The sequence below is a fragment of the Coturnix japonica genome, chromosome 2 (genome assembly GCF_001577835.2).
Source record: "Coturnix japonica isolate 7356 chromosome 2, Coturnix japonica 2.1, whole genome shotgun sequence".
NCBI classification, from domain to species: Eukaryota; Metazoa; Chordata; class Aves; order Galliformes; family Phasianidae; genus Coturnix; species Coturnix japonica.
This window is the reverse complement of record NC_029517.1, coordinates 108634228-108660272: the sequence shown is the minus strand read 5'-3', so window position 1 is coordinate 108660272 and position 26045 is coordinate 108634228.

The window sequence follows — 26045 nt, the reverse complement described above, 5'->3', positions numbered from 1 at the left end:
AAGTGTATCAACATAATACTGTGAGAATCTTCAAAATATTGTGTATTCTTAAATGCTCTTGCATACATCTTTTCAGTAAGCCATACACCATTCTATTTTTTAAAATACGAGCATATGTTCAATTTTCAATTATTTATCTACAGTAATGAATTCATTAAGCATCCACTATTTATCTCAAGTTACGTTCCACACAATCATCAAATATAGTAAATAAAATGAATTAAAAGTCATGAAAAATCAAATTATTACACTATTCCTAAGTCCATTTTTATTCCCAAACAATCCCCACTTAGAAAAGGATACCTAATTGTAGTTTAGCTGTATTGTACCTTAATGTAAAGACATACATGGGGTTTGGGGCCACATTCCATGACAGAAAGACTCTAGAGACATGTTTGATCATTCTTTGTGATACATAAAATATGTCATAGCTGTACAATAAAAGATATCAGCAATCAGGTAAAGCTGTCATTTGTCCTTGCTGGATTATATTGGAAAAACACAATGATTTTGCCTTGTACTTGTGCACAGATTATTGCTCAAGAAAACACAACCTATTTAATCTGTGCACACATTACCATACTCCTGCTCTATTTCAAAGGAAAGCAGTCATAAAATAAACATGCTAAAGAGAATAGATCTGGTTGATATTTTGTTTCAATATACACCCATTTCATACTTTATAAGTTGTGAATATGTTAAGCATTGGTCTACATTAAAGCTAGGTTCTACAAAAGGACTGCATATTTCTCTAGGGACTAGTTTCTTTCATTTGATTTCTGTTATGCACACATCTTATTTTAGTTCAAAATCTAGGCCTGTGTCGCAAATAATATGTGTAACAAAGGAACAACGGTAATAAAAGTAGACCAAAATGTATAAAGACTTATTATATTTCCCATTACCTTACAGGTCTTAAAAAATTCATTCATTAAAGCATCCACATTATAAGCATATTCACCTAAACATACAGAAAGTATAACTGTAAGAGTCTTTGTAGAATGTAATGCTTTTTTTTGTCCCCTATGTTTATCCACTGGGAAGAACCTTTATCAAAAATGTGTATTTCCTTATATATTAGATAGAGAGACAATTTCATGCTTATCAGTACAAAAATTGTCTATTAAAATAACTTTGGAGACAGATCTTAGTACAGTGTTTATTAAATATAGAATTGAGATAAACATAATATATAGTATTTTAGTATGAAAGATGTAGAAAACATAGAAATGTGTTGATCCGTACTTTATAATAGTTAGTTACTATATTGTAATATGTACTAAAATGTATAGATAAATACAATACTCTTCTAGGTTAATGTATTTAGAGTAATGAGTCTAGTGTTGATCATTTCAGATATTACTTGGGGCTTTTGGTCCTTAACATTACCCTAACTTGAAAAAGGAAACAATAGTTAAAAACATCGCAAGAAAAATAGAAATGAGAGATAAAGAATATCATAAATGTAAGCTTATTCAGATTCTCCTGAAATGATACACATGCTGAAGAATAACAATCACAACTTCCAAGGCCATTAGAATAAATTTTATCCGTTGTGTAAATATCTTGGGATTTTCAAAAATGTTAGAAACTTATATAGACCTGTCTCTATGTCAGTTTTAGCAGTAGTTATTTGGAAAGAAAATGAAAATGATTATTTTTTTAATTGAGTTTGAATAAACACTTTTCACAGAGAATTAGCATACAACACAACAGACAAAATCGATTAAGGGTTGCCATCTGGCTAAAGTCTAAAAAAGTTGCTGCCATATGTTTTGACCAAGACTGCAAAATAAACTGTTTTATACTGTCACCACCTCCAGTTCTGTTTTATAAATTACATTCCATTTTATTATATATATGAGAAAGATTAGGAAAGGTTTCATCTATGACTGGCCACTTAATTGGGAAACAGACGCCATATAAAATTTTAAAACAGACACAGGGTGAGTGGGGCTCAGTTTGAAAGCTATTTGACAGCTGTAAGTAAAAAGAGTGCAAGAATTGCTATAAATTTCTTATTAGGCAGACCTTTAATTTTTAAATGGTAGTATTTAAAATGTTCTTAAATATTCAACAATTGTAGTTTATCTATTGCAATAATTACAGAAGAAAACAACATGAAATTCAATGGGTTGAGTAAGAATGATCATGAAATTCATGGGTAATATTAAAGAGTGGTGAAAGAGAAGAGAGGAAAAAGGAAAGGAAAGGGAAAGAAAGGAAAGGAAAGAGGAAAGGAAAGAGGAAAGGAAAGAGGAAAGGGAAAAGGAAAGGGAAAGGGAAAGGGAAGGAAAGGAAAAAAAAGAAAAGAAAAGAAAAGAAAAGAAAAGAAAAGAAAAGAAAAGAAAAGAAAAGAAAAGAAAAGAAAAGAAGAGAAGAGAAGAGAAGAGAAGAGAAAAGAAAAGAAAAGAAGAGAAAAGAAGAGAAAAGAAGAGAAAAGAAGAGAAAAGAAGAGAAAAGAAGAGAAAAGAAGAGAAAAGAAAAGAAAAGAAAAGAAAANAAGAAAAGAAAAGAAAAGAAAAGAAAAGAAAAGAAAAGAAAAGAAAAGAAAAGAAAAGAAAAGAAAAGAAAAGAAAAGAAAAGAAAAGAAAAGAAGAAAGAAAGCCCCATCAACCATCATCTTTTTCTTAAAGGATTCAGTTTCATAAAGAATAGATTTAAAAAATCAGTATATATGTATGTTGCTGTTGGAAAAATAACATATCAGGTTCAAATGAAATTTAGGAATGTTAATCTCTTTTGCAGCTGCTATTTTTGTTTTATGGTATTTTTACAGCTGTTTTTAATTTCTTTTAAGAAATACTAAACCTTTCAGAGTATTCCCAAGTGAAACACCATGGTACAGATAATTGGTTTCATTGCAATTCAGATTATGAACATCATTTTTCAGTTGTTACATTCAAACTATATACACAGCTAAATCTGTAAGCCATTTTCTTTATTTCAGCTACTATCAAAAAGAGGGAAAATAGCTTAAAACATCACAAACCCTTAAAGTCTTTGTAAGGACGTGATATTTGAAAATATTTACTCGCTTATGAAGAATATTCATGATTAATGCAAAACTATTTTCAAGCATATTTATGCTTATATGATATATACAGGAACAAATCAATAATTGCTGGGCCAAGGCATTATAAATTTACACCTCAATGCACCAGATAAGCCCTTGTACCCTAAAGAGGTCCATTCAACAGGACTATGGGTAAAGTACAATTTAATTTGGTTCAAATTAATTTCATAGTATATATGACCGAAGATCAGTTAATAATATCTCTAACATCAACTCTCTCCTGTGCTCTGTGTGCACCATCCTCAAGTTTTCTATCAGAACTCCTGTAAAAAAAGACTAATTTTTACTCTGCTCTGTTCTCCTCCCCTGGGCCTCTAATTAATATGGGGCACAAAGTTGTAGGAAACATTTGAATATTTCTTTTTATCCTTGTGTTCAGCATGCAGGTATACATTTTATTTTCTACAGAGCATCTAAACCCTAAAGCAAATAACATTTTATTTTTCTTCATAGTCTTCTATCTGTGTCATCACTGTAATATGAGAGTGCTTCGTAAGAAATAATGAATTTATTCTCAGAACACTTCAGTAAAATTCTTGAATGAATATTTACAATGGCAGAACAGAGAGAGGCATTGAGCTCTGCAGTAATGTTTCAAGTGAAGAAAAAGTAGGTGCAGAATCCAGACATTGTGGTCTTAATCCATGGCCTCTGTCACAACGCAATTCACTTTCAAGAGGACCCTAGCTCATTCAGGCTGTTCATAGTCTGCCTCGTGGTCTACACAGTGAATCTCTTCCCACTGTGTATTTGCATGGTTTGGATCTGGTTTGAAATTAAATGGGTGACAAAAGTCTAAAATATACATGATCAAATAACAAATATGCATATATATACTTATAATCAGTGAGACAGAAAGTGTTATTCAGTGTATATGTTTCAAGTCTCACTTCCTTTCGTTTGCATCTTCACCTACTGTACACACAAATAAATAAATTAATAAATAAATAAAAACATAAGAAAAATTAAGAGAAACAGTAGGACAGCTTTGGACTCTTTCACCCTCAGTGGACTTGCACCTAGTCAGAATTCCCTGTGTGTTTTTGCTGAGCTACACACACATGCAGAGAACCACAAAGAATTTAAAGCAGACAGTTATGATATCAATTACAAAATTCACCATGAATTCATGTAAACTCTTGCCCCGGTTCACACATCAACACCAATTTTACTTAGCCACTAAGATGCACACATGAGATTAAGACTACTTCGTACACCAAATTTCATATTTTTAAACAAATATCTTTTGTCACCTACAAGATTAAGGAACCTTAATTCTAATTTACAGACAGTCGAGACAGGGTTTATTTATATAGAAGAATTACATCATACAAAAATGTCTATTTTGAAGTAGCCATTACAATTCAATTTCATTTATTTATGTTTGAGGTAGAGGACACAGAAACTATATGACTGGCACATTTGAAATTAGGATTTTACTTTGCCCAAGTTAGGTCTTCATTCTAAAATAAGCCACGCTATTATAAAACTAGTAAAATAAATACTCAACATTAAATTTCTCAGGAACCCGTGTTCTGAGAGACAATTTTATTGACTGCTATTCAGTACCATAATCTGGCAACACAGTACATTTTCAATGGCAAATCTTACAGGCCATGCTAGAATTGCTGAAGTTCTAAGGATGTGGACAGATTAGTTTTACTGAGTGATATAGATTCCTTGTGTAACTGATGTAAATCAAACAGCAAAGATATTATAGCAGACAAATGTGCAGTCATACATCTAGGAATAACAAAAAACTGTAGATTCATAGGACTGGAGGATTATGTTTGGAAAACAATAACAAACTAAAAGATAAGAATAATGGTAAGTATCTTGTTGAACATGGGCTGCATTTATGGTTTAGCATAGTGATTGTGGTGCGTACCGTTCCTGGTTGCATATAGAAGGGAATAATGAGGGAAATGTTCAACCTTGTTTAGTGAGATAATGAAGCAGGCCTGAACCTAATCAAGTGATCTAAGTCCTGTGAATCAGCAGCTCTTAAATTAAAGAAAATATTTGGACTGGAATATTTTCTTGCATATCCTTGGTACTTTTGAGCATAACATTTTTGAGAGCAAAAAAGTTTGCATGCTTGATAGAAAGAGAAATGGAAATAAGTCATAGAATCATAGAATGGCCTGAGTTGAAAAGGACCTCAAAGATAAGCTAATTTCAACCCCTCTGCCACTGGCAGGGTCACCAACCACTAGAGCAGACAACTGCCCAGAGCCACATCTAGCCTGGCCAAGGAATGGGGCATCCACAACCTCCTTGAGCAACCTGTTCCAGTGCGTCACCACCCTTTGTGTGAAAAAACTTCCTCCTGATATCCACTCTAAACCTCCCTTGTCTTAGTTTAAAACCATTGCTCCTTGTCCTATCACTATCCACCCTCGTAAACAGTCATTCCCACTTCTGTTTATATGCTCCCTTCAAGTACTGGAAGGTCACAATGAGGTCTCCCCTAAGCCTTCTTTTCTCCAAGATAAAATTTAATTGCATGAAAGAATTATTAAGTATTATAATGCAAGTAATCAAAATAGAAAATATAAATTTTTGACCATTAATGATAAACCTTTTAATCCTTGAAGGAAGTAACATGTTATCCATATATTTGATATTCTCCAACATATATATAGCAAATACTTTTGGATCAAGCTCCTGAATCAAACTTCTTTTCATATATATGTAATCTGTAAGTTGTCCAGTGACTTTTAGGAAGAAGCTTTCTCCCTCCACTTAAAGACAGACAGATTCAATTTACAAGTCGCACTTTATCGGGAAAAAAACCACAAACATTTCCACAGTTGTTAAAAGTAACACATCAGGTTATTATACCCAAAGAAGATTACAGAGCATAGATATTGTGGTGTTGTTTTTTTCTTTCTCTCTGTCTTTTCACTTTGTGCTACTAACAGCTTTTGGCACATGGTATTTCACAATTTCTCTCACACGGGTAATCAGGTGGTGTTTCTTTTGTTGTATGAACATTTGACAAGGGAGACAGAACCTCCCCTCCCCCAAAAACCATGAAAATGAAAAATAAATTACAGGAGGGGAAAAAAAAAAAAAAAAAAGCTTGCAAAAATAACTCCTGTCTGTTGTCCAAGATTTTAGCTGAATTTTAAAATGAAATAGATTGAAAGATACAATGTCTTTTTAATCAAGCACTAAATACTTGTTTCCTGCCTGAAATGGTTAAATGGAATTTTATCAAGCAATGTAATTATAATGTCAACAACAAATCTACCAGAGAAGTAGTAATGGTAAGAGATTTCATAGCTCAAACAAGTAAATAAATACTAGAAAGTATAAACATAGTCCTAACTGTAAAGGACAAATGGTATAGTCAGTGTAATATCATTAACACAATTATTTGGTAAATTAAATTTAACATAATGTCAAAGTAAATGGAAGAACAGAAGGAAAAATGTAATTGATGAACTAATAAACTTTATTACACTTGGTGACAGCAAGTCTCTGAAGTGAAAAATATACATAAAGAGTGTTTCAAAACATAACTTGCAAATTTATTGACTTTCACTGAAACAGTAGATAACCACTTCTTAGCTCAGAGCTAAACTTTTTTACTGCATTCAATGGAGGATGTAAAGAATAAATGTCAGAAAACTGGACTAGTTCTCTTCAACCCATTTTTCTACTCCTTTCAAGCTGCAGGTTATGAGGAATCGTGAAAGAACTTCTGAGAGCTATACTGTTTTCCTGAGTTCATAGTTAGTTTTATAGTACTTGAATATGTCTCTTTATTTATATACTACTTCAATTTCTGTTTAAGGAAGTAGAATTTACCACCATTCTCTTCTGTGATTTCTAGGTATTTCAATGGAAATCATCTAAAGTACAGAAGTTGTATAGCTGCTTTAAACTAACATATCCTTGAAGAAATAATTTCAGCTTAAACATCTAAATTTAGCATCTTCCCACCTCAAGACACTGTCACAATGGCTCAAATATCTTTTTATCCATGTTATCTTTCACATTTATTCTCAAAGACTGGTCTTCCCATCATTTTTATGTCTTGAAGAAAGTATTTCCAAAGCAGTTACAAATTTTTAGCACAACAATTTAAGCAATAGATTTCTTCAGAAAAGTTAAAATTCCCCTTAATTCTTAACATAACTGTAGTTGCTACCTAGGAGAAAATACTTTCTGATTCTTTAACTGGGTTTGCAGTTGGAAACAGCATTGTAGAAACATGCTGGCAGTGCTTGAGGATGCAGATCAGCAATCAGCCATAATGGTAAGATTGTTTCTGAATGCTGTGAAAGACATTAGGGGTATAGAAGGGTCATCTGTGCTACCTTATTTCATGTAGGCAGTGTGCTTTGAAGGAATTTGTGCAGAGAAACTGCAAAAAGGATAAATTCTGCATTGGTTAAAAACAGCATATCCCACCTATCATACATTCTAAACAGTTTGCCTGTTCACAGTTTAGTCCACCCAAATTTATTTGACAAGTTCTTTCTGGATTTACCTGAAAAGGAATTAAATATAATTATTAAATATTAATCACTATATTTTTTCATGACTAAAAATCTAAGAGGAAAATGCTAGTTTTACAGAGAAAGCAAATGTTCAGCTACTTAAGTAATATGGAATATGATGCAAATTACTGTATATATATATATTGAAAAAATAAAGTAGTATCATGTTTTTTTCCAGTAAGATTATACAAGTTGATCTTTTTTTTTTTTTATACTGATATTATCCCCAGACATTTGCTTACCAATCAAAATACATAACAATAATCCATTTAGAGAACATATTACTCTTTGTATACTTAGAAATCTTGCTTACTCTCATTGTTGTTAAAAAGGAGTTAAATGTCAAGTAAATATCAGTTGCTTAGGCACCAAAATCTTTGATTATGATATGTATACTAAATACAAGAGATATTTCAATTTTATTCAACTCCTTCTACTCTGTAGAAGATTGGACAGTTGAGGAATCAGAACCATCTATGTCTCTGTGCTAAACACAAAGATAGAAGCCGTACTCAGAGCAAGACTTTGAGACTCTTTGCAATCTCCTACAGAGCTCAGAAGCAAATGTATGCTAAAACAGAATACTCCCTTAAGGGTACTATTTTCCACATGGCACAGTAAACAGAAAATGTGTTATTCTGGTTGGGGCATTTTTTGCTCTCATGAAGTGAAGCTTTTAAAATTAGTCAAGATGCACATGGCCATAACAGCATCACAAGGGGGGAAAAAAATAACACTCTCTTCCTCAGTTGTTAAGCCCCACATCCCCAGGAAAGCTAAACTGAACAAAACTAACTCCATATTTTCAGAATTTTAAAAGAAATAATGTAACCTACAGGTGGTAACATTTTAAGAAAAGTGCATAGGAATGAAGACCCCAAGTTCCAAAGTACACTGACAGGACAAGAAACAAGACCTAAGGGAAGAGGAGGTACATGCCTCTGCTTAACACAAGACCTAGTGTCAAGCTCTTCATCTATAGCAGGAGATGGTCCCTCCTAAGGCTAAGTGCCTTAAATTGAATATGCACACTTTAAAAGCAGTGCTCTCTGGGGAAAACTTCATGAGGAAGAAATAATGACTACTTTTATTTTATTTTCAAGTAATATAAAAAATTTGATTCAATATACAGATTTTTTTTTTCCACTCCTCTTTGATCTTTGAAAAACTCTGGGTAAACACATCTAACAGCTCTCAGCTGTGTTTGTTTAGCTTAGGTAGCTGGAATTTTATAACAGGCATTTGGAGGAACAATTGGATTTCTACTGTAATTGTTCTGAAAGAGATTAAACAGAGTCTTTTCAAACTAAATAGGATTTCAAAGTAGAACTTTAACTCTTGTAAACTTGGATAGGACATAATCTCATAATCAGGACTAGTGATGACTTATTTTCTGTAGCAGATTCCAAATTCTGTGTTGATAACCGACAAAACTAGTGATATACTCAGTTTTTAAAGCATATACTCTTAGCTTTAAAATGACCATCAGACTACAGAATTTCTTCCTGATCTTAGTTATATTTTATTTTATTTTATTTTATTTTATTTTATTTTATTTTATTTTAATCTCATGGGTCAATAGTTTATATCTAAAGAAATCTACACAAGTAGCATTCACACACTAGGCTTTTGTAGTAACTCCACAGCTTTCTTGAATGCATCTGATAAAATATATAAAAATGAATATTTTAGTCAGGAATATATTCTGAAGGAGGAATCAGTTTCAAAAAGTCGTGGTTCTGAGATAGCAATATGGTGTATATGAGATCTGTATGCAGAAACATGCATAAAACAGATTGAAATATGTGATGTAGAAAGGTTTTTCTGGCAATAGCTTGAAGTGCACTTGTAAATCATTTCCTCTTTTTAGCACTTAGTCAAGTGTATGAAATGTTGTTTTACCATCGTCTGTTGAGAAATCCACAAAGCACATTATGTATATCCATGTAGAAATACATACACACACAGAGTGAAATATAAAACATTTATATGTAAACCCCATATTACAAAAATTTTGTTTATTTAAATTTATCTTTTTCATATAGCCAGAAGTACATCCATGCAAACATATGAATATAATTGTATATTTATCAATTGAAAGAGAAATAGCAAATGATGTGTGTAGTTACATATATGTAGTTGTTACACAGTGAAAGTAATTCCTCCTTGTAATAAATGCTGGTGACGAACTTTCAGATGGTGAAGATTTCCTCAGCCTCTTTCTCCTTCAGAATAAATTATGTCATGTCTGTTATTAAAATCAATAGATTTTTCAATGGATCTGAGTTTCCTATAGGTAGATTGTATTGTTAGAACGAAATGCTTGCACTGCTTATAGCACTGACCAGATCTACCTTGGCACTAAAAGAACCTGACTGTCTTAATAGCAGATCCCTAGCTAAAGAACGCAAAGTCAACCAAAAAATAATTTGCAAAAAAAAATATATTAGAAGACCTATAAAAGCATACTGTTGCTTCTTGAGGTAGAGAAATGTGCTAGAGAGGAATGAAGGAATGAAGGAAATGAAAAAATAGGGAAAAAACAAACAAACAAACAAACAAAAAAAAAACCCAAAAAAACCCCATAAGACACACCCTCACAGAGTTTAATTTGATGTGTAAGATTCTTGTTTACATTTGCTCAAATTTAGTTTTGACATCATTTACTTCTTTTAACAACACATCTAGGTAGTCCAAAAGTCTTAACTGAAAGCTTGTTTGCAAAATACTTTAGAATAGAAGGAACACTGGACTACTCCAAATACTCTGTGACAATGAGAAGTACCATTGAGAGAATGTGTTAAACACATTCTATAAAATCTCTTACCTTGACTGCATTTAGCTGGCATAGCAAAACCATATTCTAAAATATGTTTTTCTTCTAAGTTTTCCAACTGCTTGAACATGAGATTTGATCAGATGACCTCCAGGGATCATGTCCAAGGTCAGCTGTGATAGAGCAGGCTTCAGCTGGAAGGATGGAAGAAATTTTAGCCTGAGCTCTGTTGTTTCTGTCCATTATATCTCTCCCACTGGTGGAAGATAATGAATCATTCTGTTTAATTCTTTCAAGAGGAAAAGAGTCACTGCTAAATCAGATTGAATTGTTCATATGTACATGGGAAGAGCAAAGAGAGAATAGAGACTGTTAAGGGTTGCTAAATCTGGTAGAGTTGAGGTTGCTATAGATTTGCATCCCTAATTCCAGAGAGTCTGAGTGTGTATTCCCAAAAGAGACACACATGTAGAACACAAACAGCTAGCCACGTAGGTCAGCACAAACACTCAGCACTCACACAAAAACAAACAGTACCAGCAGGAATTATCCTGTTCCCTTTATTGTCTGATCAGGATGAAAGAATGCTGGTGGGAAATTTATATACATAAATATAACTTGAATCCCTCAGCAGCTGCGCTTAGGTACACAGTCTACCCAGTAGCTACCTTAGGCCCCCTCTCCTATATCTGGCACCAGAACATGCAAGTTCTGAGGCTGCAGTTCCACTCCAGATACTGGTACAAAACCTTCTTGCACACAATGGATCCCACCAGTAACTGTCCATAGACCAGTGTGACACAGTCACTTGTCCCTGGATCTCTTGCACTCTAGTTTCCTCTCTCTCTCTCACACACACACACGCAGAAACACAGAAGTACTTGCGTAAAGGAAGGCTTTCATTTCCACCCCTGGCACTTTGGTCACTTTGGCATTTGCCTTGATCCATTTGGAAGTTGCTGATGACATGAAGTTGGGGGGACTGGCTGACATGCCTGAAGGCTGTGCTGCCATTCAAGATACTGGGGTGTATTTAAAAGAGTGTGTCCAGCAGGTCGAGGGAGGTGATTCTCCCCCTCTACTCTGCCCTGGTGAGACCTCATCTGGAATATTGTGTCCAGTTCTGGGAACCCCAGTACAAAAAAGACAGGGATGTCTTGGAAAGAGTCCAGTGGAGGGACACAAAGATGGTGAAGGGCCTGGAGCATCTCCCCTATGAGGAGAGACTTAGGGAACTGGGTCTGTTTAGCCTTGAAAAAAGAAGGCTGAGAGGGGACTTGATCCAGGTTTATAAATACCTGAGGTGTGGTGGTGAGGCTGGTCTCTTTTCAGTAGTGCATAGGGACAGGACTATGGGTAATGGGATGAAACTACAGCATAGGAAGTTCTGCACAAATGTGCAGAAGAACTTCTTTACAGTGAGGGTGACGGAGCACTGCTGCCCAAGGGGGTTGTGGAGTCTCCTTCTCTGGAGATATTCAAGGCTGCCTGGATGCCTACCTGTATGATGTGGTGTAGGGAGCCTGCTTTGGCAGGGGATTTGGACTCGATGATCTCTAGAGGTCACTTCCAGCCCCTACAATTCTATGATTCTGTGATTCTGTGAAGTTAACCTCTTCAAATGCCTTAGCCTCAGAGACTAATGTAGTTCCTGGGGTTCTTTTTTCTCTCAGTAGTACTTCCAGCTTGATATTCACTAAGGATCACACAGTGATGCATGAAATGTCACTATCTACAGCTGTTGACATCCAGACACAGATCCCTGTGGCCTGTGGTCCAACTCCAGCTTGACCACATAAACACGCACTGAATAAAGAAACTTCCAATTGCCTGCTTTTTCACTGGCAAAAAACTGTTCCCTCCCTTTCTCTTCCCTATTCTCTCACTATTCTCTCACTTTCTCTGCCCTTGGTTATTTCCCTCAACATCTCATATTAAATGAGATTAAATGCTTTATCTGCCCATTGCATCCTCCAAGATCATGTCACCGTCAGTTTTATCTAGATATACTTTTAATCAACAGGGTTTAATTAATTCCTGTACAACTTACAGAGAACATCCATTGCAATTCTCAGTACTAAATAGATCAAAGACGAAGTTACAAGATGAGGCATCAGTGTTAATAAGTAGGATGGACTTTGTCAAATACATATGCCCCCCTGAAAGTAATACCTCCTGTTTATTTCAATGGAAACTACAACAGATACTAAGACGACAGTCACACTACTTGATAGAGCAAATTCTTTGTTACAAAACACTAGTCACCACCATTAGCTATACATTTTTTGCCAGTGATTAACAAAATTGTGCATGTCATGATCATAAAATCTGTACCAGTGAAGTGACCCACTGTTACTGTCACCATTGCTGGATGGCACTACCTGGTGCCTTACATCCACCGTTTGGTCTCCATAAATGTTCAGCAAGAATCAGTGAATGTCAACAGGTGCCATTTTTTCCACATGAAGGAATTCTGTGTCATCCCCTCACTTCATACTTGGTTCTGTGTCAGAAACCATTCTGTCAGACTGCCCCCCTGCTGCTAACTGTCAAATGGCAACAGAATGTAATGGAATACTGGGACGAAGGTTCAGCTTCTAATGCCGTACTACATCTGCCTCTGATGTTGTAGTCCAACATAATAAAATAGGAGGCATTACTTTCTGAAACCTCACATATACTGCACTAATCTGTAAAAATGCACGTATTTTTACTGTGCCAAATGGCATTGATCCCTATCTCCAGCTACTGAATATATACATATATATATATAAAAGTGTTTTTTCTGTTTGTTTGTTTGTTTGTTTTAGTACTCCAGATAGCTCTAAGATGTAAAACTTTAAAATAAGTAGATGAGTATTTATGAACATGTGAAAGGTTCATTATCTTTTGTGCAGAATATTTATTTTGTGAAATAACAAACAGACTCAATGCAGTGCAATTTGCACCAAATTTCTAACCCAATAGACAAACAAAAATAAAAGTTTATTAAAATTAATGAACCGCTTCTCATGTGATTTACAAAGTTTGGGAAAAGATGCATGTATCCCAGGATTTTTAAAAGCATGTCTGTAGCATAAGAATGCTTATTCTGGTATCTCTGAGGATACTACAGACCTTCCAGATAGCTTAGAAATGATAAAATACTCCAAGTGGGGAGACAGTGATTTTTACTTCTGGGTTATCCCTTGGTGCTAATCCAAATGATTAACATCAAGAAGTTAATGCGGCACTACCACATGCTATATAATGGTGCCAGATTAAAGGCATCAGGGTGATATAATTATTACAGTCATAAGAGAAAGATTTCAATTAAGGGTACCATAGCAGCATGCCACTAAAAACAGCACAGCAGCATACTAATTAAACTGCAAAAATCCACTGAAAGCAATGTGGCTTAAGCTATTTGAGGTAATGGATCAGACAACGACAAAGCATAATGATATTTTAAAATCCAATAAAATAATGCCAAGAAAATTATGATACAGTATATCATCACAATAAAGAATAAGTTCAAAGGTTATAGAGTTGGCTTCTGAATGTTATGGACATTTTATGAATAATATAATGAAAACTCTGAAATATATTTTTACTCTTTATTGCAAAAAATAATTAAAAGCCTTTTGAACCATCCTTTTTACATTTTTAAATGCCACAATAACTCTTACAATAATATTTTTCCTTTCTTAGCTAACAGAAGAAAACAATTATTGATTGTGCATTGTAGAACCAAAACACCAAAGCAACTGCTAGACTGAATGAGGTGCACACAACTAAAGTAGAACAGTGCCAACTTATGTAAGTCAATGGAAAAATCAGTGAAGTAAATTACATTGTCTTCATTTTTGGAAATTAATTTGTATTTTAGAAGTTGTAGATCACTAAGAAGGTTTCATTAAGAAGAAATTGAAAATATGGTTTATAATTTATATCACAAACAGTTCAAACCTAATGAAATTTTGACTAAATAACAAACACAATACTAGCATGTCATATGAAATTTCAACATTTATGAGTTTCTTTCAACTTACTATTCAAAAAGGTAGAAAATTATCAGTTCTTTCCGTCATCAATGAGAAATGAAAAAAATGTCTGAAATGAAATGTCTGTTTACTGAATAACCAAACTGCTGATAGTTCTTTTCAGGACCAAAGACAAGACAATGGTATAGCAAACATAGTGAAAAATCCTAAAGAGTACTAACAATCCAGGCAGGAAACTCTTTAAAGTTAATTAGAGAAATTCTCAGGTGATTTTAACATAAAGGCTGGCTGAAAGCTGTAGGTTCTATGAGCGCTTCCTACAAATATGGAATGATTTCCGAAGTTATAAAACTGATTTATTTAAGATGGAAAGTGTATAAGCAAGAAAGCATCTTTAACAAAATGCTATTTATTAAAATTGTTATGTCTTTCTTAATAGCTAAAAAATATCAGGGCTACTAAGAAATACCTCTTTTTTATTATGTTGGCCCACTGTCGTGGTTTTTTAAACTATTGACACCCATGAGATCAGAGGCAGATGATGGTGCTATGGCAATAGATGTTGAACCTTCCTGCTAAAATTACATTACATTTTGTTTCTTTGTGACTGATGGCAAGTACCATGATCAGCAGCATCCTGCCGTGTGGCTGTTGGAACCAGCTGGAAATGGTTATGTCTAATATGGTACAACCTTGTCCTCTCTTTACAGATGCTTCCTTGCAGCCTTCCAGCTACCAAAGCCTGTCCATCTAAACCCATTACAGGTCCTTAGATTAAATCAAGTAGAATCTTAAGAAAGAGAATTCAAATGTTTTTAATAGCTCTACTCCTCAAAAGATTGCTTTGTTGATAGCAGAAGGCCCACCATAGAGTTAGAGAAATATTGGTAGACTGCTGTTAGAACTACCTCTTAGTTAACTGATGTTACACCTGAAAGAGAAATAAGTGACTTTTGAAATGTTAGCTGATTACTGCGATTATTATCACAAATATAACTGTTTCATGTAAATATATTCTTCAGCTGCACATGTTAGAAGTATGCAAAAAGTAGTGGAAGCCATACCAAAATGCTGCAAAGAATATATATACTTGGCATTGTAAAAACAATATCATGGTAGCAGATTATAGTATAGTCATATCTACAGAAAGGTTACCTTCTAAAAAAGTATCTATTAAATAAAAGAAATGATTACATATTATCTCCTCAGATGACATGAGTTTGTGTCTTGATTGAAGGGCTGTCTCAGTAACGAGGAAACTTCAAATACTTCTCATTTGATTCCAGAGTCATGTGCTTTCACAAACGTAACAAAATTTACAGAAAATTTACAAGAATTTCTTAAGAAATGCTAGAAGGAAGCGTAGAGTGGTGTCTCAGGAACCTTTGGGTCAGGTGATTTTCAGAACTGCTTTCAATAATTACTTTCAGTCATTACCTTCAATCATGACATTCAGTCACTCCAAATTCAAACACAATCCTTGCACCATGTGAGATCAGGGATATGTCCACTCTCATCTCTCTAAAAGCAATGAAAATGAAAAGGTAGTTACAGGTAGGAAGTGCCATCCTTTCTCTTTCTGTCTTCTTAGTACTTTTTCATTTCTTACCCTAATGCCCAAATCTTCCCTTTGAACTTTGTACTCTTATATCCAGTTTCTGTTATTACATCTACCTTAAGCTTTGCCACAGAGTTAACCTCACACAACTCTCTGCAAATGTTCCTATGTGAAAATTATTTTACATTTTAAAATACTCTGAAGGCTCCTGTGTTTTCTGTGAATTCAGGTAACTTATTTTGTTTATAAAACAAAATTCAAAATTAAAATTAAACACACTCTGAATAATCAGTTCTGAAAAAAGTTGCACTTCTTCATCACAAGCAGAGGATTTATTCAAGATTTTCATATGTTTCTCTACAGTTTACAGCGATGCTTTGGACAAATCATTTCTATTTTTCTGAGTTCCAGCAAGTGTCCGTTCAAGTTCTCCTTGACCTCTATGACAGCAATTGTAACATGGGACTTAGAGGTGGTCTGGTGTAAAACAAGAGAAATCAAAGAACTGATAAGGATTGGAAGGCTTATCTGTCTTCCTTCCTGAAAAAAAGGGTAAGGCAATATGGAATGATGGTGACATGGAAGGAATCAAGTGAGATCAGCCAGAATACAGAGATAATGTACAAAACAAATCCTACAGAAACTGGGAGATCTAGAACAGATACTGTGCATGCTGTTCCAATTTTTTTATGAATATGGTACTTAATATTAAAAAAATAAATAATGGCAATGATGAAGGAAAAAATACGGTAACAGAACTTCCCATGCATATGGATGTGAAACTGCTTTTATCCTTCAAGGAAGTTATGGATGGTGACCTCCTTTTCCCACAGCCATACCTGTTAACAAGCCTTGATCTTTAAAACTCATGGCAAATTAAAGCTGCTTGCGTTGAAATTCCTCTAATGTTTATTTCATTGAGTTCCCATTATAAGAAATTCTTCTTTTGGGTGGGATATATTTCCTTTTTCATTTTCCATTTAGTGGTGCCTGCTACTTTTATTGCAACTTCAAAAACAGTTGAGCCTTTTTATAAACCTAATATGAGTGGTTTAAGAAAAAAGAAATTGAATGTAATGCTTGAGGAACACTCTAGATTAACAGGTCTGGCTGAGGTTATAGTTTTCAAACAATCAACAAAGTAGCTACAATGCAGATAATATCTCCATAGTTTCCCTATGATATTTTATTCTCAAATCTCAACTTTGTCTACAGGGGCTAACTTTCCGGGATGAGAGAGCAGTGAATTACCAAGGCACATTAAATTCTTGACATCTCTGCTAGAATTACAAACAAAGGTATGGTTCTTTCAATAATACCATTTTTCAGCATTAAACATATTTCATGAAGAATTTTACATTGCATTTTTATATTGCATTCCTGCAGTTTAAAAAAAAAAAAGTCTCTTAAAACATCAAACTCTCTACAGATGGTATATCATCAAAAATTCTTCCATGGCTTCACCAGTAGAAAAACGAAAATTCTGTATTTTACCTTATACTGTACATCACAGATCTACTGAATCAAGGCCTCACTGATTACATAAAGAAGAAAAAGTTAATATTTTGATTCATAACTAGTAATTATTTGGATCATTGTCTTTCCATTTCCAAGATACAAACTGACTATTCAGAGGGAAATAATTTTCCTATATATTTGATGCTTTAGTTCATTTGTGTCTAAATAATTTCTCACAGATGGCTACTGATTTATTAGATAAGATAGACTGAAAGGTACCTAACATTTTTAGCACACCTTATGTTTTTGTTCAAGTAAATTAAGGAAAAATGAAAATGGAATCTCTCCCATTATAATTTTTAAAACAGACACATCTTGAAAGAGCACAAAAGTAATTTTGTAAAGTGTCCCTCAAAAGTTTTATTTTATGGTTAAAACTAACAAGTATTTCAGATACTTACAGAGAAATACATAGGATCTCTACCTTAAAACTATTTCCTTTAGAAATAAACAGAATAATGTAATAGCTATGTCTGAAAATAAAGTAACATTTAACAAGAAAAAAAATGCACTGTTTCAATGATTTAGTGAGAAAAGCTACAATTATGCATCCTTCATAAATGATATCATAATTATAGTGCTTTATCTGATTCATAGAAAATGATTCAGCTTGAGACAAAGAAATAAACAATAATGAAACTCAACAATCTAAAGTTAAATGACTAAGATATAAATGACTGTGAATAGCGGTTGTATCTGCACAATAGATGTTTCTTTTCAAAAGACTGAAGAAAATACTCTGGGACTGGAAGGTTTAGGGAAGTGGTAATGAGATACAGAGCCTTTCACCTCTAGGTCATTGAGTTCAATTGCATTTCAGGTTGCTACTGACTGAAATTTGCTTCAGCTGATGGCTATTCAATAGTCCATTGTGAAATGAGTTGGAGGTCTCAATCCCATCCCTAGCACAAAAGTAACCACAAAACATTTACTATTCAGAGCAATAACCCCTGCAATATGTACACGTGACTCTTTTACCCCATGTATTCCAAAACAAAGGCCACAAGTTTTGGTTCAGTACAGGAGTTACTCTACTGAAAGTTCAGTTCTGAAACAATTTCACACAAAAGAGTTTGTGTTTGTAATTAAGTAAGAAAATAAACAAAGAATGAATAATTGTCATTTTCATTGGAAGTCTGATGGTCTTATGTATTTCTGTAGAATTCTTTTTCTTAACATTTTGGAATTTTGCACTATTCATATTGCAGTGTGCAGAGGCATTGCCAACCTGAGCAAAGAAGGGATGGGAGATCATGCAGCTGTGCAGTAATAGCTGTATCAAATGCCCATGCAGACTAAGAGTAATAAGATCTGCTGCACTACTCTCAATATATTTCCTCCAAAATTTCACATCATGAATTCTTCATTGTAGATATTCTCAGGGGTGCACTGAAAATTTAGAGAGTTGTGACAGAAAAAGTTGATGTAGGGGAACATAAGTAAAAGTGGAAGGACAAGAAACCTTTAATAATTACAGTGTAGAAGCTGTCCTAACTAGGCTGGAGAGAAAATAATTCATCTAGATGGTCATGGCAATGTGACTTGTGAGTCACTTAGATCTATTAAAATAGGTTTTCACTGATCTGGAGTTATACAGTCTTGATTACTTTACTCTTAAATGGGTCTTTTTGTTCATATATGACATTTAGACTCTTTGCCAGAATTATTTCAGATGTCTGTTATAAATCATGAAGATGCTCATCATAAATGGAACAATTAATATTTTGAATATCATTTTTGAAATTAATTTACAATGATATAATGAGAAGAAACAGCCTCAAAGTATAAGAGTCTAAATGAAACAAGGAAGTAGTGAAGTAATGCAGTCTGAACAGAATACAAATATAAATTGAGCATCTTTGGAAGAATAGGAGGAATAAATAAGTGTACATTCATTATCTCCATAGTTATTGACAAAGGGTAGAGAAGAATGGACATAAAATGATCAAATGAAGAAGACTCTATCTTGGGGAGAGAACACTCAAGTTCTCCTGACTATGATGAGATGTCAATAAAAGTAGTTGCAAGATGTGGTTCCCTAAACATTTCCCAAGACACACGGATATGAAGGCTACTGCTTAAGTCTAAGTCAATAGATGTTACCTAAAGAATCAGGAGAGCTAAGAATGATCTTTACTGTTGCTTATGTCCTTTATATAGATTTTGGTTTTGAAAGCTTCTATAAAATAATAATAATAATAATAAAAACAAATTTTAAAAGATAATATATATATATATATATATATATATTATAATAATAATATATATATTATATATATAATATATATATATATATATATATATATATTTTTTTTTTTTCAGGTGAGATTATTCTGAGTAACCCCATAATGTATTACCATATTGTTCCTTCATGAGCTTCAACCGTTATTTAAATATTGATTGTTTCGTTATATAACTTTGGCCTGTATGTCATCTGAGATGCCTCCAACTTCAGTGTAAACGAATACCAAACGTCAGTATTCTATTTTATTTTATTAAATTCATAGGGCATCTAACTTAGCATATTTGCTTGGAACAATATTACATGGTCAAACTTGTTCCATCATGCTCCCGAGCTACTACCTATTAATTTGAATCACAGATTACTTTTAACAGAAACTACAAATCTGCTCCAAATCTGCTTCATATAATAGAACACTTACAAATAGGGTTCAAATCCACAAAGTTTGAAGGCAAGTAGTAATTATCCCTGGTGCTAATACTGAGACCAATTCTGTTTTACTTCTTCATTAATTTCTTAGATGATGGCACCATCTGCAAATATACAGATGATAAAAAAATGGAGCTGAGTGGCTGATACACCACAAATTTATTCTACTATTCAAGGGGACCTACATAAGATGTATAACTGGGATCAAATAAGTCTAATGAAGTTCAACAAAAGAAAATGCAAAGTCTTAAATCTGTGGAGGAATAACCACTCATTTTAAAAGTTATTAAACACTACACTTTGAATATCAAATACAATAAACTTGTTGACTTTTGTTCATAAAAGAAAAGTCAATCAAATTTTATTAAATGTAAGACCACAGCCAAAAAATTTGTTTCTGGAAGATTGCTAGAAATTACTTAGAAATTATACTGGGCAAAAGACAATTATATCTTGTAGCTGAATATTTGCTACAGTCCGCTGCTCAAAGACAAAACACTGTTCTGGTTTGAACTGTGGTTCTGCCTTGTACAGCTGTTCTTCCACACATGCACCCATCAAAAACTGAATCTATCAATGCAGCCATCAGTGAATATTTACATATTTATATGATAAACATCTGTATGAATTTTATAACTGAAAATATTAACAAAATTTCAATTATTCATTCTATATCCTTTGATTTGTTGTGGATTTTACAGTTTCCATAATGGTTTTGTTCATTGCTGAGATGATAAAATCATTATTTCAGCAGTATGAGTTAGATAACCCCAGAAGTAACAATGAGTTACAGGAGACATGGCAGTATTCAGTTAATGCATACAGTAATTTTTTAGAGAAGATATACTCAACAACATATTTTCAATAGGAGAGGAATTAATATTTGCCGACATTACACTAGGAAAATGGAAATTAAACAAAACTAGTATATGTCACTGAAGTAGCTGCAAGGCTTACCCTCACTTCTCCTTAACACAGAGAGATTTTTAACTTCTTTAAGGAAAACCTACTGCTAATTGAGAATCAAATAAAAAGTATTGATAATTTTATCAGTGAAAATTTGCTTACATTCTATTTCAACCTTCAGAACTGTAGTGAAATTAGAAAACATACATTTTTATTTTATAGATTCTTAATACAGATAAATTTAACATTAGCATCCGTGCTAAGTATGAAATTCCTTAAGCAAAGAGAAAAATTATAAGATCATTGCAATGTATTAACAGCTGCAGTAGAACAACAAAAAAGGTCCTTGCTGAGCTGCCAAGCTGCATTTCCACAAGACTGCAGAAAGACAATTTACTTTCATATACAACCGACAATCCTAAAGACAGAAAACTCAAAATCCTTGACATTTACTTTAATTGGATCAGAATTTAGTCTTAAAAATATACATATGCAGGCCTCAGTCAAAGAACAATAAACATCAAGATACATGATTTCATTCAAGCAGTTTCTTTCTAAAGAAGGAGCCTGTATTCCATATTATTGCCATTCCAGCTGATTAACTCTTACAAGCCTATTCCATTTTCTCCAATTTAAATTTCATTAAAAGTAGTTCTCACTGAGTTCAAAGGAACCTTTGTTTTTAAACACTTATACCATGAAACTGATTTGTTCTTATCGATATCATGGTTTGCTGTATCTGTGTCTCACTCCAATTTATAGGAGGGAGAGAAGGTTCTTTGATACATGTATACTCGGTGTGAGATTAAGAAACAATGGTTCAAATGTTGGTCTGACCAGTTTATTACAAGTCCTAGCCATTTAGAGAGATGGGGAAGGGAAGATGAGCGATAGGAAAGGTAGGAAATATAAGCAAGGAGTCTCTGTAGAGAGCAAAAGAGATGATAGTCACCATTATGGCTCCAGAGAGGTACTTAGTAGACCCATTGATCTCAGGAACTGGTCTGATCATCATGAGGGATGTGAGAAAGCCAGGAAGCTCCATAGCTAGCAGGCCTTGGGAGGTTCTTCCAAAAAGGTTTTCCTCTCAGGGAATTCTCCGTCAAAGGTGTCTTTGGAGTCAACTAGATGGAAACTACCTGTAAGGAATGAATCCCATGCTCATACTTTTTTCCTCTGAATGGTTTGCCAGGGTGCTACTTGGAAATGGGAACCTCTACAGTGGCGAACTAGGAATTTTTACCAAACCAACCTCAGACAACTAATAAAGTGCTCATGTTATTTTAATTAGGCCTTTTCCATTGAAATATCCCTTTCTCCAAACCCTTTTCTCTGAAAACAAATACACACAAAAACTGAACAAACAAACAAACAAAAAAAGCATTAAAAAAACCCACATTTCCCTTTTCTGAAAGATCACTAAGAGAAAGGTATGAGCCTGAATGTGCAAAGATTAACCTTTATGCCCCTGTTAATAACTTGAATCAATTTCAGTCTACATAAAGGAGCAATCCTTCTTGCACACTAATTACTATTGAATGCTGTCTTCATGTTATTGCTGACAAATTATTAGTCTTTTATTTTCTGTTGAGAAGTGTTGAGTCTAGTAAGATGATTTTATATCTATGATAAAAAACTAAGCTTTACTATGAATTCATTCCCCAGAATCTTTTACAGAAGTTCAAACACAAAATCAGAATATTTGAGAAGTGATTTAAAATTTTTGAATTGAAAAACCCTTTATTAATATTAATATTTGTGGTACTGAATCTAAATGTTAACCTAGTCAATACATATTCAGTGCTCTAGATAATTATGGTGTTTTTCCTCAAAGCAATAATAGAAACTAAAATTGACAGCTAGGGACTAATGAGAGTTAATACTAAAGGAAGGGAAACTGAGATGGAGACAAAACTGCAGGCAAAAGTTATACTTTCTATATGACAACCAAGGTTAAGAGAGAAATTACATGAAGAAATTCAAAGCTTATATGACCCAAAATTACAAGAAGATATAAGTGAAGAATTTCACAGACTGAGAATAAATAATTGTTGAAAACAAAGGACCCAACCTATGTTATTATTAACTGAACAAAATTCCTATCAATAATTAATACTGGAAGTTTTGTTAGAACAAGTACTCCAGAATTTGGCCTTACAAAAATAAAACTGTAAATGTGTAAATTGCTTTAGAGAGACCTCAGCTTTTTTGTATTTATTATTGAGAACTCTGCTGTTTAAAGGTCAGTATTTCTATATATGCTCTGAAATCTCAAGCATTAAACTTAGCGCCTTAACTTTGTTGTGTAGATTATAGTTATAGATTCATATAGTGTAAGTTTATCTGAGTAAGTGCATCCTGCATCATCTTACTTCTTGCTCACTTTTCTCCATGACAATCTACAAATCAATCTATTCACATTTTTTGCACATAATTGGAACTAAGAAATTCAGTCATGTTCATTATGGGCATCAGCTTTTTTCATATCATACACAGCCACAGATACTTCATTAGGGTCAAAAACATTTATTCTCATAAGCTGTCACAATGCCTGGTCAATGTCCGCAAAGCAATTGAATCTCTTTGCTCTTTGTGTTCAAAAATACAAACCAAGTACTTGTAGCGTCTAGCCAAGCAGTGTTCACGTAAGACAGAAGAATGTGAATGTATCTTATTCAGTAGATCTGTAACTCAAATCTCTCCTGTTAAAGAAGAAAAGGTGTCTCATTTGTATTTTTTAAGATTCCAATCTCTAGAAAATTTAGGTAGCAGTCTGACAATTAAGAACTGAGGGTGTAAGGACATATGCAATGGCTTCCCAGAAGTACAGAGATGATTAAGTAACAGAATGACAGGGAGAATGAGAGGAGGTGCTTGGGACTATTGAGAGAAAACAATAAAGAAAAGATGTCCTGACCCACTTTTTTGTGTATTTTACATAACTACAACTGCAATAAAACAATTTTTTTAAAAATTTTTTTTTTTCTTTTCAGATTTGAGGGTGAGGATTATGTTAGCAAGCATAACCTTTCTATACTAGCACTATGTAAAAGAATATAAAGGAGACTAAGATCTACTCTTTAATTATTTCAGGAGGAGGCTTTGAGGTTTAATTCATTGTAGTATATATGTACTTACTGTTTGTTCCGATGAGGAATGAGAAAGTGCAAACATTAAAATTAGTGAACCATTGCTAAAGGAAGGCAAAGATTGCATGAGTGCTCTTCAGTACTTTCTGAGTTTAAAAGTTTGATTTTGAAATGCTTCATTTGTTAGTTTTCAGCTGTTCACATTTAAATGAATACAGCAAACTGGAAAAATACAAAATGCAATTGTATATCCTTTCTCATTAACCAGTTTTTGTTTTTAACAATTAAATCACTTTTGATCTATCTAGTGAATAAAGTACGAGTAGTTCAGATTATTATATTATATTTTATTTTTTTTTTTGTAAAAACAAAATACATTTTTAAAGATATATATATATATATTTCCACAAATCATACAACTAGATATCTTTTACTTTTGAGATGATTTTTTGTTTATTCTCATGCAATTATTATTTTTAATGTCAGGCCAGCAGGCTGTCAAATATCTACCAAGCTTGTACTAACCAAACTTCAGATATGACAAGTTAATGATTAGAGTTATTCTGTACAGCTGCAAACACTGACCACACTGCAGTCCTTTTAGCTGAAGAGACTGCTTTGTGGAAACTCCCATCATGAACTTTTAAGCTTGAAAATATTTCAGCTTTCTTTGAGCATTATGAATTTAGATGCTTCCTTTGCATAAGAGCAAGCATATAATCTTTTTTTAATAAAAAACATTTTGCAAGAACATTCTAAAAATATTTTAAGAGTGGAATCAAGTTTCCAGACATATTTTCATAAGTCTCTAAAGCATAGTTTATTCTCTTTTGCCACAATTAGAAAAAGTCAGCTAAAGCATTTTATTTGTGTAAAATAGTGTATTAAAGTTGTCAAAGCTACTGAACATGCAGTTAAACTGTGAACCAGGTGTAACACCTGCTAGATCAAAGCTGTCAGTCTGCAACCAGATCATGGGTCATAATTTGAGTGTCACTAATTTCTAATTTCTAAAGGCAATAGATAAACTACATTTTGAAAAGCTTTTTGCTTTACTGGCAGGACAGATTAGGCCTTCAATTTATTCTAGGATGGTAAATCTAGTTGTTGCTATAGTAACTGTGTATCTCTTGAACAGTAAATAATTGTGTTAAATGGCTAAGTAGCAAATAGGTTTGTGCCTACTCTGGTGTGAAGAAACTTGAATATCCTAAATTTTCTCATGATTACCTGCACAGTGGCTATGAAACATCTCATATATGCCATAAAAGTCTTTCATAATAGTGTATTTTCAGAGATATTTACTTTTGTGCACTGAATAATTGACTTTTTTTTTTTTAATTAAATCTCAAAATTTGAGGATGAATGTAAGTCTAATATGGACTTTTATGGGTATATTCTACAGTTTTCTCCCAGAAGTTGTAATGGGAAACTAATGAAAACACATCAAAAGATTTTGTGATAGTGGAACCCTTATGTTTAAAGATTGGACCAACTAATTTAACTGTTTGTAACTTGAATAAACTCAAAAAGTTGTGTAAAAATCAATGGACTTTTTCTTTAGAAAAGTATTTATTGCTGTTACAGGCAATTTATATTGTATATTTGTATAGATTTGGGAGAAAATTTTAAAAAATTAAAAAATAAATGGATTTATGTCTTTAACCTACTGTCCACAGCCTCCACTGCTTATTTTCTATAAATGGATATTTGTTGTATTATTTGATGATTCAGTGATTTATTTCAGTACTACTAACCACCTCCCCCAACATACACATTCACACACACAAAGGCAAAATTAAAAGAATAAATTTGCAGTACTACCTTTCATAAATATGTGAGTGATTATATTTTTGATTCCACAAGTGGTAGCTTTGTGTGCTAATGTTTATGAACTAAATACTTAAGCAATAATACATTGGTTCATCAATAAAGGAGGGGGAAAAAAAAAAGAGCT